The sequence below is a fragment of the Lacerta agilis genome, chromosome 3 (genome assembly GCF_009819535.1).
Source record: "Lacerta agilis isolate rLacAgi1 chromosome 3, rLacAgi1.pri, whole genome shotgun sequence".
Classification (NCBI taxonomy): Eukaryota; Metazoa; Chordata; class Lepidosauria; order Squamata; family Lacertidae; genus Lacerta; species Lacerta agilis.
In genome coordinates, this window is record NC_046314.1 from 59,381,083 (window position 1) to 59,398,916 (window position 17,834).

The following is a 17,834-nucleotide window of genomic DNA, read 5'->3' on the forward strand; positions in this document are numbered from 1 at the left end:
ATTCACTGAAATAAATGAATGAGATAACAGATGAATGAATGGACACATCAATAGATCTACTTTGAGTATGGTTTTGTTGGATACAACCCAATGCAACTTCATGCCATGTTATACTGCATGATATAATACTGTTCAAATGTAACTCACAATTTCCCATGTTAAACTTTGGAGAGGGGGTGATATAGAGTGGGAGTCAAAGTAAACTCATGACTGTTTCAGGATTCAAGTAAACCTACTGATGTTCTGTGGTAGGCACAATGATGTGCCCTAGCATGAGTTCAGTTGGGTATGGAATGAAATTTCTATCAGCTGTCTTCTATTTTTCATCCAGTCCATTGCATCAACTTCAGCTCATCAGAATACCAGAGAGTAATGCAATCTCCAGTGTTGGAGAAGGCTATTGGGAGCAATTGTGTCAATAGTTCTACTCATCTTATTCTTCCACAGTGAAAAAAGAGCCTTGAGCTGTCTTGCACTATTCACTCGGAAAATCACCAGGGCTATCCGAAATCCATCCCAGAACATCAACTCATCGGAAATCCATTGCAGTCCATCAACTAAGATGAAAGTCTTTTATTTTGAGCATGCTGCTTTATGGAAGGAGTAATGGGCAACTTACAACCATCAGAAGCAATGCACTGCATCAGGAAGATTTTGGGCATCACATGGCAGGATAGAGTCTCAAACAAAGGTGTGCCCTCCTAAGCCCACAGTCCCAGCATGTTCACACACACTGCCTCGGTCATGTACACAGGACAAGATGGCAGGATCCCCCAGGGCATGCTCTATGGGGAGCTGGCTTCAGGCACTAGGCCTGTTGGCAGACCAACTCTGCATTACAAATACAGTGGTACCTCTAGTTATAAACTTAATTCATTCCGGAGGTCTGTTCTTAACCTGAAACTGTTCTTACTGTAAATATAGGTGTGCTTTCACTAATGGGGCCTCTTGCTGCTGCTGTGCCGCTGGCACACAATTTCTGTTCTCATCCTTCGGACAAAGTTCTCAAATCAAGGTAACAATTTTTTTTATTTTTTTATTTTGTTCTTCCAGGTTAGCGGAGTGTGTAACCTGAAATGTTTGTAACCAGAGGCATTTGTAACGAGGTACCACTGTATGTCTGCAAACGTGACATGAAGACTGGCAAACCATATGGGAATCGCTTGCAGATAGTCGCAGTGCCTGGAGACAGTCAGACAGTTGAATATCCACAGTAGTGACCAGAGGAGAAATGACCGCTGGGAGGAGCACAGAGAGAAGAAACACCATGGAGCATCTGTAGCAGCAAAACCGGACACCTTTATCTGCCCCAGCTGCAATAAAACATGTCTCTCCCCTATTTGTCTCTACTGCCACAGCGGACGCTGTAACTCTACAATGGTTTGACTTCACCCCTGAAGGTGCACTCTTCCATTGTCTCTTGAAACAGACAGATGCTAAATAAACACCAGCCTTCAAACTGGTCTCTCATACCTGCAGGAGTGAATAGTTGCTGCAAGACTATTTTAAGGGCCTTAAACATTAATATCAGCACTTTGAATTGTGTCCCGAAGCACCCTGGTTGCCTGTTCAATCGGCACGGATATGGTCCCACACCTTCTGATCCTTCTTGGCAGTTTGATGGTGAAGCACTGTATCTCCAATTTGCTGCAACACAAGGTCATTTGCTAGTGATCTGCCACTTCTGTGCTGCAAAGATACAGGTTCACAGAAGAGACTCCAGAGTGCTACAACATCTATTGTTGTGGCTTTCCTTGTGGCAACCAATCTGAAATTTTGATCTTGAAATCCTGACCCTACTGGCCTCAATAAGAATTTTTAATGTGAATGTGAAGGCAGCATTTGACAAAATAGCCCCTGAGAAGTTATGTAGGCTCTGTTTTTTGATCTCACTAGCAACAACAAAAGAGTTTGTGTTTCTACCAAAACATGAAGAGAACCAGTGTGTGGTACATTTGCTAAATTGCTTCAGTTGGCTGTTGATGGGCTGGGCTGAAATTGCTGTTTAGCTATTAACTTGCTGGGGGCACCTCTGACAGTTACTGGTTTAAAGTCCCTCAAGTGTAAAATGTAAGAGTTGGTAGGACGACCTGCAGAAAGGCCATTGGAAGTAGGCACAAGTGTTGCAAGATCAGTGGGGCAAATCTTTTGTTTTTGTGTCTTGCAGCCACTTCTGCCTAAGGGGATATCAAGCTGAGAGCCCCAACAAGCCCTGAGGTTAATTCAGTCACTTGGGAAAGATAAGGACGTAACCTGATTATAATATAGGTTGGGTCCATAATGTTAGGCAAGCTCTGGGTCAGACTGGGAGAGTGCTGTGTGAAGTGACTTGAGGTTTCCTATGAAATTTGATAAAAACAATCACGAGATTCCAACAAGCCAAATTAGACATCACATGGGAAATGCATGTTTAAGCCCCCCAGTTTATTAAAGGCAACCTCAGGAGTAGAAGAATAACAAAGGGAGGGGCTGCATAACCCCTTCCCTTCCAGTTATTTTTCCCCTATTCAAAATGATTACTCAAACTCATTTTCTTCCCTTGTGGTAAAGATAGGGGGTACCAACCAGCCTTCTATCCACGAAAGGCAAGGGTTGACTGGACCTTTCTGAGAGTCTTGTCCTTTTATCCTCACGTCACAACAGTTCCATACAACCCGACTCAACAAATTCACTGGATTTGTAACAATGCAGCATCAAATTCAGTACGAATGCAAACAATATTGCATTTTAATATTGTATTACAAATTTGTCACAGAATCCCTTGAGGACTCCTTTCTTGGGTCTGAATTCAACAACACTTTCATCACCTGGAACAGCTCTGCTGGTGGCTACTTGAGGATGCAATTGCGGCAATACAGCCAGCTTTTGTTGTTGTTGCCATCACTGCCATGTAGTATGCATTGTAACACATGCTTACTTATGTTTGGTTGCAGTTGTTATGTTTCTTGCGCCACTTACATTCAAACTGCCATCCTGCCTGCTTTATTGCTCACAGTTCACTGTGATACCAGGGAGCTGAATGGGATTCACATGGCAGGAGAGGGCATGTGGGGGCGATTGTGTGGATAGCCCTTGCCACCTCACCATTCATAATGAGACCAGGGTCTCACTATGGAAACTCCCCAAACACATTCAGGATTCAAACTCCGTAGATGCGCGGGGAAACAATTGGTGGCAAATTAGGTGCATACCTTTGACAAAAGGCTAAATGTCAGGCAATAGAGGCAGTTGCTTTGCCTTCACTTTATCATATGAGCATGTGCGAATTAAAGTAGCAGCATGTAAGGGATGGGGAATGTCTGGTCTTACAAATGTTGGACTACCACTGCTATCATCCCTGACCACCAGCCAAGGTAGCTGAGGCTGATGGGAGTTGGGAGTTAAACAACACAAAGAAGCATGTTTCAATATAAGTAGCATATAGACATTCCGCAGCATGTAGAAAAAATTTGATATAAGGGAATAGTGGATATGAGATGGAACAATGATATTTTTTTTTTAACAGAATTTATTAGCATTTTCATAATATAACACAAACCCAACCCCACACCTACAAATACCAAAACAAATACAAATACACATAATGTCAGGATTCTTCTTCTTATCTATATACCTTGCAAAAAAAAAAAAATTTCTAGTTCTGAATCTTGACGTTTGACAAGAAGAAGAAGTATGGCACAAAGAAAAGGAGAAACCCAGAATGGAGGGGATGAACACCCTGAAGCTCGATGCAAGGTTTGTTGTGGATGCAGCCTGGATCTGTGGACACTCAGAAGAAGACAATTGGAGATACGGTTCTGGTGAAAGACGGAAAAAGACAATGGACAGAGGGGGAGTGGGTTGAAGTATTAAATGTATAATTCAAATGGTCTGCCATGGTATCCGAAATCGGAGTGTGAAGTGTGTTAATTACAAGTTTATTTTAAATAAGTAAGGAGATATTGAATTTTAAGTTAAAAGCAGCATGATAAAGGATAGAAGAAATAAGTTTAGCTATAAGAATACTTGGTTAAGATTTAGGTTATAATGCAAAGATTAAGACAATTGTGTTTTTTCTTTTTAAGTAAAGTTAAATTTTCTATAGAGAAAAGTTGTTAAGGAAATAGTATATTGATTTAAAACCGAAGGTGTATAGGCGGAAGTCCAACGTCGAGATGGAACAATGATAAATTAGGAATGGTGTTTGGGAGACACTGAGGGAGGTGAGAACAGATGTGGGGATAGAAGCTGGAAGTCTGAAAAACAAAGCAAAGGTTGTGGGAAACTCCATGGATGGAGTTTTAACCTTAAAGTGATAGTCAGGACGACCAGCCAGTGATATAAAGGCCAATTTCCAGGCACCCAGGCTCACAACACAGAGAATGGCCTGAAGGCCAATGACACAGTTCTGGCACTGAAATTAAGAAACTCTGCATAGCCTGGATAGGAGACTATCTGAGAATCAAAGGAAAGCTGCACTGAGCTCTTTGGAGGATTGACAAAAATATATGATTGTAGTAAATATTATTGCTCTGGCAGGAAAGAGCACGGAGTACAGACTCAGGCCTGACACAAGCTTGAGTAGCCAAGAGTAGCAGGGGCCAATGACGGCTGGAGTATGGATGACAACCGTGAATGCCTGGAAACTGAAAAAGGGAATGAGATGTTCTGTCCGTCTGTCAGGTGCTGCAATTGCTATGATCCCCAGAGGAGTGAGGATGGGAAACTTCTTTAGGAATTCAGGAAGCTGATTTGAGTATGTGTTTTCTGGAATCCTCCTGCAGCCCACCGACCTCTCCTTAACAGCATCCAGAAAAGGGCTAGATAGCCTTCAGCACATTTAATGGGGGCTGTTCAGAATATCTTTCCCTGGATATCCTGTGATATTTATTTATTTTAGGTTTAAGCTGCTAAACAACAGCAGGATAATGGCAAACACTTCAAGGGGGGAAATTGTTTTTCTTGTAGTGTATCTGTACAAACAATGGTGAGTCAATAGATAATATTTTAATATTAAAAGTACTTGATGGTATTCTTTGAAGCGAGGCACATTCTGATAGTGAACAGTATGTGACTTGTGGTGTTTTGCACCAGGCTCTGTCGGATTGCTGCTGAGCACATCAAATGAGTTGTTAAGTGATTTGTGGAAATGTTGTTGGAAAGCAGTCTGTTGCCTAATAAACACATTAATAAGTGAAGGATGGCCTCTGTTTTTCCCAATACTTGTTATGCTTGCGGGTTGCTGGAGGGGACTGGCAAAACAAACAGGCATTTGGCTATGAAGGGATGACCTTCCTTGCAAAGAATTTCAATCTTCTATCTCTGCTGTGGAATGACGAAGGAATGCTGTTGTATCAGAATGGTAAGGTGGGGGAAGGGAGCAGCCTCTCTCTCTCCCCCCCCCTCTCTCTCTCTCTCACACACACACACACACACACCATTCTTGGGGCTTCTGTTGCTTTCTGGAGAGCTTTTTTTTTCCTAGAAAGGAAACTCTAATTACTAACCCTAATTTTGATGCCTGGGAGCAGCTATCAGGGAGATGACATAGAACAGCTCCCAGGATTCCCTTCCCAAATTCAGCACACTGCAGAATTACACAGTGATTTCAGGACTGTAATCTAGGATTCAGGCTGCCAGATCCTGACTTTGGTGTGAGATATTAATAGCCCTGGGAAGGAGTTCCTAAGTTCTCTTGCCACTGCCTTTATGAGGTCAATCCTAGACCAAGGCCTTACAAGTAGGGATTGACAAATCAGCCCAGAGGTGCCAGCTTGAATAAAATATGGGTGTGTGTGTAAGCCCCACCCCACATAATTGATCACAAGACCTGAGGCACACACACCATTTGAATGGAAATCCTCATCAACTTGAGGGAGGGCAGCCCCCTCAAATATTTTGTGGGGGTCAAAGGGATCTTGGCTCCTAGGAGTTGGATCCTATGGATCAGCCTAAGACTATTTTGTTTTATTTTTGAGGGCACTCAATCATAGGTCCATCTTGTCCTCCGTATATTTTTTTTATTAAAATCACACATATTAAGACACACACCGACACACATTACTGTACACATTTTTCTATGCATTTCCCTCAAAATATGTGCTTTTCAGTGCATTTTCCAATAAAACACACATATGGTACAAATGGTAACCATAAAATGCTTACTTTTGCACACCAAAACTGCATTGCTAAATCTGGGGGAATTATTTGACTGGGAGTTGTGTACAGATCTGCAAAGCGAGTTCTGGGGTGACAAATGGGGTTAGTTTGCTGAGAAAAATGGACTGAATTCATTCCTGTTCCATCTCTACCTATATGTGGGCAAATATTGACACAGCCAAATGCCTAATTCAATACAAATTACAATCTTAATTAAGTGCTGCCTTGTATGATATAGGCACAATTTATGATTAATATTGTACTCTGTATGAAATTAATCTAACCATGAACACAAAACACCACCACCAACAGATACGTTGCTGAAAGAGATAGCCAAAAAAAAAAAAAAACTCCACTATGAAATCAAGAGCTCTGCTGGATCACCAAAGGTCCATCTAGTCTACTATCCAGTTCCTAATAGTGAACACCTGGATGCCTCCAAGGAGCCCTCATGCTGAACAGAATCACAATAGTTCTCACCCGTGTTGATTCCAAGAGACTTGTTTTCATAGGCATACTGATTCTGTAGAGCATGGATGGTAGAACTGGTAGCTACGCTGGTTGGAGATAAAAGGCTTCTCCTTCTTGCTTCCTTTCATCCTATGTCAATTGTTTTTCTTTAAATATAGAAATAGTAATTCAATAAAAAGCAACTTCCCCAATGTCAAAAAGAAGTCAACATATTGGGTAGTATCCAGTGAATAGTTCCATTTGTGCAATGCTTTAGATTTGTGCAACAGAACTTCCCCTCCCTCTCCTCCCTCTGTGTGCCTTCCCTAAATTTGCTCAAGGGTTTGAGGAATCTTCTGAAGAGATTAAGGGGAGAGAGAGGAGAGGGAGGGCAGGTTCTGTTGCTGTTTTGTGTCAGGCGGCAAAATGTCTTGGGCCCTGTTTCCATCCTGCAACTCTGTGATTTATCTCTTTTTGGGAGAGCTCATGGTTTTAAAAGTCATATACATGTCTTCAACAGCATCTGATTCCTCTAAAGATCACATACTTTATTGTCTCTCGTCTCCACCATCCACAAAGTGCACAAATGGCACACCGATACGTAGCAGGCATGGATCCTTGCCGCTCACTGGCAGATGCATGGAAACAGGTTGTGCACAGGCTCTGAAGCTGATAACGGAGGAGATGCCATATCCACACTATACATTTAAAGTGCATGACTTCCCCCAAAGAATTTTGGGCACTGTAATTTGCTTCTCACAGAACTGTAATCCCCAGCACACTTAACAAACCACAGCTCCTAGGATTTCTTTGGAGGAAGCTATGTGCTTTGGATGCATGGTGTGGATGTGATGAAGTCTTCCAGTGTCTCTGTAGCATTCTGAAAAGCAGAGCACAGAGTGTAGCGAGCTCCCATGTAGCCGTGCCTTGAAATGAGCTCAGCCTACAATCCTTTATTGTGCAATTTCGAGGAATTCTGAGCTAAGCTGATCACAAGATTCCATTTTCTCCCAACCCTTCTGCTCATAATGATGGGCAGTCTTGTTACTATGAACTTCTTCCTTTGTATCCCAGTCTTGCCTGCCAGGCAGCGCAATGTATGCCACATACATTTCCTTCTTGACCCTTCTTGTCCTTTCCTTAAGTACTTCTTATGTTGGCGAGATAAAAGGTAGCACTGTTCCAAAACCCAAGCGCTGCAGCTTTGCTATGTAAAAGGACATTCATTTGAAAGGGGAGTTAGAAAATAATGATCTCATTAGAAGAGAGTTTAGCTACATAGGGCTTCTCCTCTGTAGTGAAGATTAAACAGAAGCTAGGAACAAACAATAGTCATTGACACATAGAACTCACAGCAATATTATTCTCTCTTTTTCTGCCCTTTAAGAACACCGTCAGAAATTGATCCTCTCAACACTGAATGTGTTCAACAAAGAAACACCAGGAATGTTAACATTTGGGGGGAATTTTAAGCTTGAAAGATTAATTTTATCTTGATCTTCCAACACATTCCCCGGGCTGCTGTTTTTAGCTAATTATTCATGACAACATTTCTATAACATTTTCAGTGTCTAAAGTGCTTTGCGATCATCTCCTTTGTCCTTACAAGCCTGTAAGGTAGAGCACTAATAATCCCATTTTATCGGCCAGAGAATACAGAAGGCTGTATTAAAGTTTCTCTACATGATTTTATTTCTCGAAGCACTAAATCTGTACGACGTATTAGAGATTAATTCTGGTGCTCCTTGTTTCCTGTTTACATAGGGAGATCTAATCCACATTCAATGAAAACTTTAATACTGCTAGTGATACAGAGCACAGCTACTGTACCTTGACTTTCAATTACATTAAATCCCATTATAATCACTTTCTTTATAACAAATCCTCTTTTACACCTGAAATGCTCTTCTCCCATGAGAGCATTGCTATATTCTCCCCAATCAAAAACAGTATGATTCTAATGGAAATGCACTAACTGCACACAGTACTGGCATGAAAGGACTTCAGCATGTTCTCTACAATGAAATTCAATGATGTATGGAAAAAAGAAAAATACTCTAGACACAGCCAGCTTCACGTTAGATGTCTTAACAGAGACCATCTACATCACTCTGTATTATCTTTCAAAATCATCTTGCATGGATAATCATTGCTGTCCAAAGACAGGTCAAGTACAGGTTATCTAAGCACTGTTATTACAGAGTTGAATGTTTTTTTTGTGTGAAAACTGAGGTGGGAATTTGAAGACAGTTGTAAAGATGACCTGTGGCGTGAATAAACTGTCTGAAGTATGGGAAGAGATGATGTTATGGGAGAATGCAAACATGCCTGATGCATATTCATATATAAGCCATCATAGATTCACGCTCATACATAGAAATTTCATCTCACCTGAGGAAACAACTGGAGCCAGTTCACATATTTACCTAAAAGTCACCCAGTGTTGATTAATCAAGTGATTTTCATGCAAGTGTGAACTGATCCTTAGGAATCTTTACAGGGACATTGTATAGTGCCAATATCATTATCCACATATCATAGATTGAGAAGAGCTGAGACTGTGAAAACAGTTGCTTGTCTAGTGGCTGAGGTGCTATGCCACTATTCTGTGCCTAAATCAGGGCTAGCCAAAATTGTGCCATCCAGATATTGTTGGATGGTGTTGAGTCGCAACTCCCATCAATGGTGATCATTGTTCATGCTGGCTCAGACTGATGGAAGATGGAGTCCAATGACATTTGGAAGGCTACATTTTCCCCATCTCTGATGTAATGTCTTATAGAATCACAAGGAGATTCTGGGTCTTATTACTTTTTTTGTTTGTTTTTGTTTTGAGTTACGGATAAAAATGTAGCGGGACTTCTAAAGGTCCCCCACATGATTCCCCCCAATTTTAGACAAATGGTGTCCTCCCCATAGCCTCCTAGAACATTGGCCTTCAACTGGTGGGTTGGGACCCACTTGTGGGTTGTGGCCTGATCCAAGTTGGGTCACAACAGTTGCACTACCACCATAGTAAAAGATTAATAAATGAGTCCCCAAATGCATATTTGGGTTAAAAGTGGGTTCTGGGTCTGAAAAGACTGAAGATAACCATTCTATAACAGCAGCTATGGGGGAACTTCGGGAAAGGTAAGAGAAACACTAAGTGCTTACTCTATAAATAAATCATCTCACCTTGTAAAATCCAATTTCCTAATCTGCTATTTGGGTAATTAACAAGGAACAGAACCAGAGGCAGGAAAAAGAAGATATGGCACTAGGGAGATAGTTCTAGTAAAAGGTTGAACAAACACATACCTGTATACACATGCAAGATGTCATCTGAATGGGTTCTCTAAAAAAGCATTAATTTGTAATATGTTCACTGGATGACCAATGTTAAACTGTTATAAGAGGACACATCTAAATTAGCGAAGACCTAGGTTGAATTGATGACACCAGGACTGTGACATTTCAACATTTTTTTTCTTTTTGCATGAAAATAATGGCTACATGAAACGTCAAAGTTTTTTTTTAACAAAAGCTTAAAATTGCCCTGGTTCTGCAACACTCTACTCAACAATTGTGTGGCATCTCCCAGTTTGTAGGGCTAAATCTGTACCCATGCACCAATCATTTTGGAAAGGAAAATGAAAAGAGAAATGAAGCAGTGAATGTTCTGCTGGTGTCCCCTCAAAGCAAAGTCCTCCACAAATTTCAGTATCACTCATTTCTGACATTCTTTTCTGTCAAATTCCCACAGATAATGATCTTGGAATAAAAATAAAAAGGGCAAAGGAAGAAGGGATGTCCTGTAAAGAACCAAGTGTTCTCTTCACATAAAGTAAATAATTTGGGGACTATAAATAGAGATAAATTTAAAAGGCTTGTGTAAATAAGCTCAGCGTGCTTGGAAGAACATTAGTGAAAGCTGTTTGATAAATGTTTAATTTAAATGGAGTCAAAGTTAAAATCCCAGAAACTACAGTTTTATGGATTCATTAGATACCTGGTCTGCAATTTTGTAGCCTGCATGGGCACTGCTGGGTGGGAACGTGTGGCCCTTGAGACTCAAAACCATGGCTGGCCTCTTGTGCATCTCGAAGCTCAAGATGCAAGGCCATGACTTTACCCTAAGAACAGAGATTATTTGGGGGTTGTATCCAATGCCATTCCTTGCTACTCCAATGCTTCTCTTGTAGGAGTAGCTGCTAAGCTAGTTGTGTACATTAACTTCAATAAGTCTACTCTGAGTAGGACTAGCATTAGTGACAACCTTGGGTGTCCACCTTTGGATGTTTGATGGGGGGCTACTTGGTAAAGAGTCTTCTCTGTAGTGGTGTCCTGAATATGGAGCCTGGCACCTACTTTGGTGCCAAGTGGAGATTTTACTTCCCCAGCTTTAAAATGTGACCTTTCTCAGTCTTGCAAAGGGTCCACCCCCAAATTGTGTTGGGGTACTGTTGCTCTCCATGGTGCTGCAACCACTGTACCCCAACACAACCTGGAGATGGACCCTTTCCAAGCCTCCCCGATTGCCTTCTACATGGAGAGCAACATTTCCTTTAAACAGTGGGAGACTCTCAAGGTGCTTCCAGACTGCTGCTATTTTGGGGTGGGATTCAATCACATACCAGCAAATTCAGGTTGTGCAATTACAGTTGATTGGGAGGTATTGAGCAACAAACCTGCTTTCCCTGAACATCTAACTTTTGCAACAGGGAAAATGTGGGGGAAATGCAATGGAAATGTCACCTAACAACTTCCACAAAATGAATTACTCAGCAGATAGACAATGATGTCTAACCCCGCTGCAACCAAACCAGGATGAGTGCTCAATAAACAGGTAATTTAAAGGCACTCATGTAAGGTCTTCTGTTTCCTTTAAGAGTTTTATTGTGCAAACCATGTACAGTGCAGAGCTAATAAGTTCATGTCTGTATCAAGTGTCGTCAGAATCCGGGAATGGCCCCTTCTGCTTCTGACCCCAACAAAAGAGCTTCGGTATACGGAAACCCTGCCTCCCATCCTTTCGTTTCACCCCTCGACGCCTTTGGGGTGCCGGAAGCTGCATGTCTCCTTCATTGCCCCTTGAGCGAGAGGAGTGCGGGGTCTCTCCAGCATCCTCAGAGCCTTTTCCCTCCATACCCTGAAAAGCCTGCCTCTCCCCACTGGAAGCCTCACTGCTCCCTCTGCTACCAGAGGAGGTGCTGCTGGTCAGGTGGGACCGGGGCTCTCTGTAGCATCCTGAGAGCCCTTCCACCACCTTGCGCTACAACCGGGGACAGTTCCCTGACAACCCCCATGAATATGGAGAATTGTTTTCATTTTATGGAAGTCAGTAGGAAGTTACTGCATATGCATTCCTTAGGTTGTGTGCCAAAGTTATAGCTTGCAACTGACAAATGGGGAATCAGGATCCTTCAAACATCATGTTATGTTAAAATATTAGAGGAGGGATGTGGGAAACATAAACTTGTTCTTTTAACATGGGCATCAGGTACATTTTAATTCCACCCTTTGGTCTGAGGTTGGTGACGTGTCACTGTGCTCCACTCTGCCGAAGAGAGATGTTTTGCCTGAACCCAGAGGTAAACGGCTGAGACAAGAACCCATTGAAATGAATCATGTAGCCAATTCTGGTTAGACCTACATTCCTAGCAGAGATAACTCTCTCTTTCCCCCTCCCCCTCCCCCTCTCCCCAAACTTAATTTAGCCTTCAAAGTATTGTAGTGTTCGGAAATTCTTCATTTTAAATTTCACCTGCTCTACAAATCCCAGCATTTTGTCTTTTTAGATGGCGTAATCAGGATGAGTGCAAAAAACAGCACGATTCCCGCCTCCCCCCCCCTTGCAAATAGAAACTCATTCCATGGCTTACAGAAATTAAGGCACAATTGAATGAAAGATAAATGTTTGTTACTTAACTTTTATCATGCACAACTGAAAACCGCTGAAACAATGAGTAACAAGGCTAACTGCATCATTTTTGTAAGCAGATTGCTCATTAATGAAATTCATGTTCTAAATGGTTTCTAAGAATGAGGTTGCAACCATAAATATGCATATTTGAAACTAAGACTTAAATCTGGCTAGCACTGGGTGGTAAAGGTGGTTTACATAGCTTTAGGTTTATTGCTTGACTGGTCTTTTAATCAGAAAACTTTCTCTTCTGATATGAGATCAAGAATTGCAATTAAAGCCAATCCTTCCCTGAGCCTTGTGAGCCAACATATTTAAAAAAAAACAAAAAACAAATAATGGTTGCATTTTGTAATATTCCCCATCCTGTTAGCCTTTGCCAAGAGGTCAGTTGTATGACAAAATACACTTCCAACCACCAGATCAGAATAGATCTGCCCCCCCCCCTCAGTGCACAGGTTGACAACCCCCAAGGTGACCTATAGAAACACTTTTCTTGACTGGTTGAACAATATGTGATTCTGCACCGAGGTGCAGAAGTGGATGTTGTACCATTCAATATTCAATATATTTTCCTTTAATATATATTCTAGACCAATTTTCACTTGAATAATGATGTGCTAGATTGTCAAATTGTAAGATTTTGGGTGTGTAACCAAGCTTGTAAGCAAAGTTCTTAAAGCCAAAGAAGACCTTGACTGACTTAAATATGGAGAATGAGAAAAGGAGGCTTATGGCAAGGAGTAATTAACAGCAACAATTCTATACCGGTTTACTCAGCAAGATCCATGGAAATTAATGGGGCTTTCTCCCAGGTCAGTGGTCTGGGACTGCAAACAAAAGAAGGAGCCACATCAGACAAATGCATTCTCCTGAAAGGCCCACAGGACCTACTTTATAGAACAATGATCACTAATATTGTAACAATGGCATTTGTAAAGCGCATGGTGTTTCTCTAACTGCCCTCTGGGACTTCTGAAACATTCTGTGTACATTGCCACCCATCCACCCCACCACTTGACACCACTTGATATGACAGATGATCATCAGTTGAAGGAATGGGAATATACTGGCTGTGTTCAGAGGAGTAGGAAGGTCAGGTGGTACCCGGCGTGGAAAATTTCTTGTCACCCCCCCCCCCCATTGATTCCCCGCCCAAAAAATGGTTTTATGTTATTTCATATTTTCTTACAGAGGAATAATAACAAGTAATAATAATAATAATAAACTTTTATTTATATCCCGCACTCCCCGGCTGAAGTCGGGCTCAGGGTGCTAACATCAGATAAATAATATTGATATAAATAATATCAGATAAATAATATTGATATAAAATCAAACAATAATTAAATTACCTCCTAAAAACATCTCAAAATCAAATTAAAGTCTAATTAGATGGCTTTCCACAGGGTTAGGGTTGGGAACAGTAAGTGCTCAACTGAACTGAAATTTCAGCCTTCACAACATAGGAAAACAGCCAAGTAAACAGCTATTTTGGTGGAGGAGGGTCAAGATATTAACCAATATGCACGAAATTTCATATATAGCTATAAAATCCCTAGTATAGTAAGATAAGACCTTTGGAGCAGGCATTTTTTTTTAAAAAAAGTTTTTTTTTAAATGAACTGCCCTAGTAGGGCAGTAATTGTTCCTTGATAATTTGTCACCCACTCCATTATAGAAAATGGAGTGGACCGCCCCCTACGCCACCCCTTGCTACGCCCCTGGTTGTGTTTAGCCTCTAACTCTAGACCATTAATCAGCAGTCAATAATTTTTAAAGGAGAAAATACAGGATGCAAAAGCACCGCGTGCACACTTTCTGCAGTTAGATAAAGCATCTGGTCACACCCACAACATATTTTTAAAGCACTGTGGTTCCACCTTAAGAATCATGCCTGCCCACACAAAAAGAAAAGAATTGTGGGGATTATGGTATGTTAATGGAGCTGAGAGATGTTAGGTGACCCTTAACAGACTACGGTTCCCAGAATTATTTGTAGGGATGGAGCCATGACTCTTAAAGTAAAATAAGAGTGCTTTAAATGTATTATGTGGTGTCCAGAGATCTCTCTTAAATATTTCAAAAGACAAATTTCAAAAGGTGACACATAAATGGAAACCTGTTGCTACACACGGGTTGCCTTTGCTGTCTTGGAGTAATTGATGCAATCCACTCCTGCAGAAACACCATTAATATATACAGAATATATATATATAAAAACTAAATTCAGAAAGGTGAAAAAGAAGCAATTGGAGTAGTTCTTTGGAGAGTAAACTTTAAAAGAAACATTTTAAAGGTAACAAACACAAACTTAGAGAAGATACAATAGGATAGTTTGGTTTGATACATGATGAGATAAGAGTTACTTTTTTTAAAAAAAGTTTCTCATGAACACACTCATTCAAGTTGCCATCTACCTGCCTGCATTAGCAGCACTGAAGTGACTTCCTCGGAGCAGAAGCCCGGGCAGTGCAGGTATATGAAGGTCCTGGACTGCCCAGATGTCAAGATCCATCTCTAAGCCTCACTGATGTGGTGCAAAGGAAATCAGAGCAATACGTTTGACTCCTGCTTGGCTGCAGGAGTTGCTGGAAGGTGCCATCCAACTGTCTTAGGGATTACACTCCAAATTTGGGTGGAGCTTACTCCTTGGCATTTTTCTTCTTCTGAAGATATCCCGCAAGGCAGCAGAGGTTTAGAATCAGGGTTTTTCTTCCCCTAGAGGGGAAATCTTCCCAGGTTGATGAGCCCCATCTGCCCTGACTCAGTCAAGTATGATTAGGGATTTAAAAGTAAGCAAATGTGAATCAAACCCTCCCCTCATCTGGGTTTTTTTTGTTTTTGTTTATATTATTAAGTGAGATCTCCAAAGGCAATGATATGATATCAATGGGTTCTTTTCCCAATGGCCAATACTGACAATGACTTTTTATTAATTTTATTGGAGTTCTACAGTGATTAAAACCGTTATGTAAGGAAAAGACCAGGATCCCTTCTGAAATGATACATTACTTGAAATTTATCAGATAATTTAATGTAAAATTATCTGATACATTAAGGAAACCCCTGTGTATTCAGAAATGGAACAGAAAATACATTTTATATTTTAAGTAATGTGGCTTTGGAAATAAAATCTTATGCATTTTCATAATTGTATATGTGCTACTGATTGGAATTTCATGGAAAGGACAATATCCTCCAGGGAAGGGAACTAGATTACTGAGCTAACATTTTATGATTACTGTTTTTTGTGTTAATACTATTAGGAAATACATAGCTTCAACCACTGTGCACACTTCGAAGGTCAACAGACAGAATAAATAAATAAATAAATAAATGGCACAGACTGAAACCATTTTATTTTTCCTTGGTCAACATCTAGGAACAACACTTTTAAGATCTTTATCATACAGATTTTATTCACATGAAAAAATCCATTTGCTGCCAGTGTGAACTACTAGATCAAATTAATAGCATTATTTACTTTAGCAAGGCTTGGAGAATCAGAGGTATACAGGGGGAAATTGATTTTCTTTCTTTCTTTCTTTCTTTCTTTCTTTCTTTCTTTCTTTCTTTCTTTCTTTCTTTCTTTCTTTCTTTTGTACTGATTAGCCATGAAATCTCCATGTTCAAAAACAGATGCCTGAGAAAAACAACTGGCAAAGGCCATCATCTTCATGCCTACCTTGTGCACTTCCAGAGGAAGCTGGCTGGTTGCCAATGAAAACAAAATGCTGGACAAAATAGACCTTTGGTCTGATCCAGCCAGGCAGTTATTCTGTTCTTAAAGCATTCAGTGAAAATCAAGCTCTAGAAATGTACTTGGGGTGCTTCCAGGTGAGCGCTTAATTTGCAAACAGGTTGTTGAGAGATTTCAAACAACAGACCCCCCCCCCCCCCCCGTGCCACTATTTTCCAGGAACAGTCCTGGATTTACAGAAGCTGTCCTGGTTTCTGATTTGATCCCAGAATGTCCTGCTTTTCCTTAGGACGTCCCTATTTTCACCAGAGAAATGTTGGAAGGTATGCAGTTATGTGACTATCGAGCCAAGGATATAAGTAACTATGTAGCCTTTAGAAGACATCTAAAGGCAGCCCTGCATAGGGAGGTTTTTTAATGTTTAAAGTTTTATTATGTTTCTATATATGTTGGAAGCTTCTTAGAGTGGCAGGAGCAACTCAGTCAGATGGGCAGGGTATAAATAATGAAATTATGATGATGATGGAATAAGACATCCTTATTTTCATTGGAGAAATGTTGGAGGGTATGAAACAGCTCAATGACACCTTAAAAAAAGTATACGATTTCACATGGAAAGGGTAAATCCAGATTAAGGAAGGTGACACAAGATGGCATTTCACTTTGATACTAGTGGGGTCATGTGGATGTTGCAAAAACACAGCCACCACCTTGACTGCACGAGAAACACCCATCATGCAATGAACAGCCATATGGAAGCACCCCCAGTTAAAAACCTCATCTCAATCAACCATCCAAAGATTAAAGAAAAGCTTCTGAGGAACACTCAGGTCTAGGCCTTACAGTGTCAGTAGAGCAGGAGTGGGAGACCTACTGCTTCAGGGCTGCATGTGGCCTTTCTTGAATTTCATCCAGACCTCAGCTTAATTTCATACGGGTGACCAGGAGGTTAAACATGTGGGGTGGGGGAAATGTCACACGGAGAGAAAGATATATATTTGACGTCTCCTTTTGGTTCTGGCCCTGACCACTAAAGCCCTTGACAATGTCTCTCAAAAGAATGAGGCCTTCAACAGGAAAATGGCTCCCTACCTTTGGACTATAGCTGCCTCTCAACGTATGATCCCTGCATTTGCCTTATGAATGTAATACTTAAGGCAGCATTCTATCAGCCTCTTGCCCAAAGGCTGGCAAGGAGCTCAGGTAGATGGTAAGTGGGCATGGAGGCAAGTATGGATGGGTGGGAAGTTCCTCAGAAACAAATTATTCAGGCTAAGCTCAATGGTGGAGCTTTGAATGCCGAAGTCCCAGCTTTGATCCCCGGCACTTCCAGTTAAAAGGATCAGAAAGTAAGCCATGGAAAAGACCTCTGACTGAGACCCTGGAGAACTGTTGCCAGCCAGAGAAAACAATACTGGGCCAGTTGGACAAAGGTAGATTCCCATGGTATGGCAATAGAGCATTCAGGTTGTATGTGTTGATGTTTGTGACCAGTCGGGTTTGGTGTTCTCAGTCTGGATATCCCAGTTCATTAGAGCATGGTGCTGATAATGCCAGGGTTGCAGGTTCGATCCCTGTATGGGGCAGCTATACATTCCTGTATTGCAGGGGTTTGGACTAGATCCTCAGGATCCATTC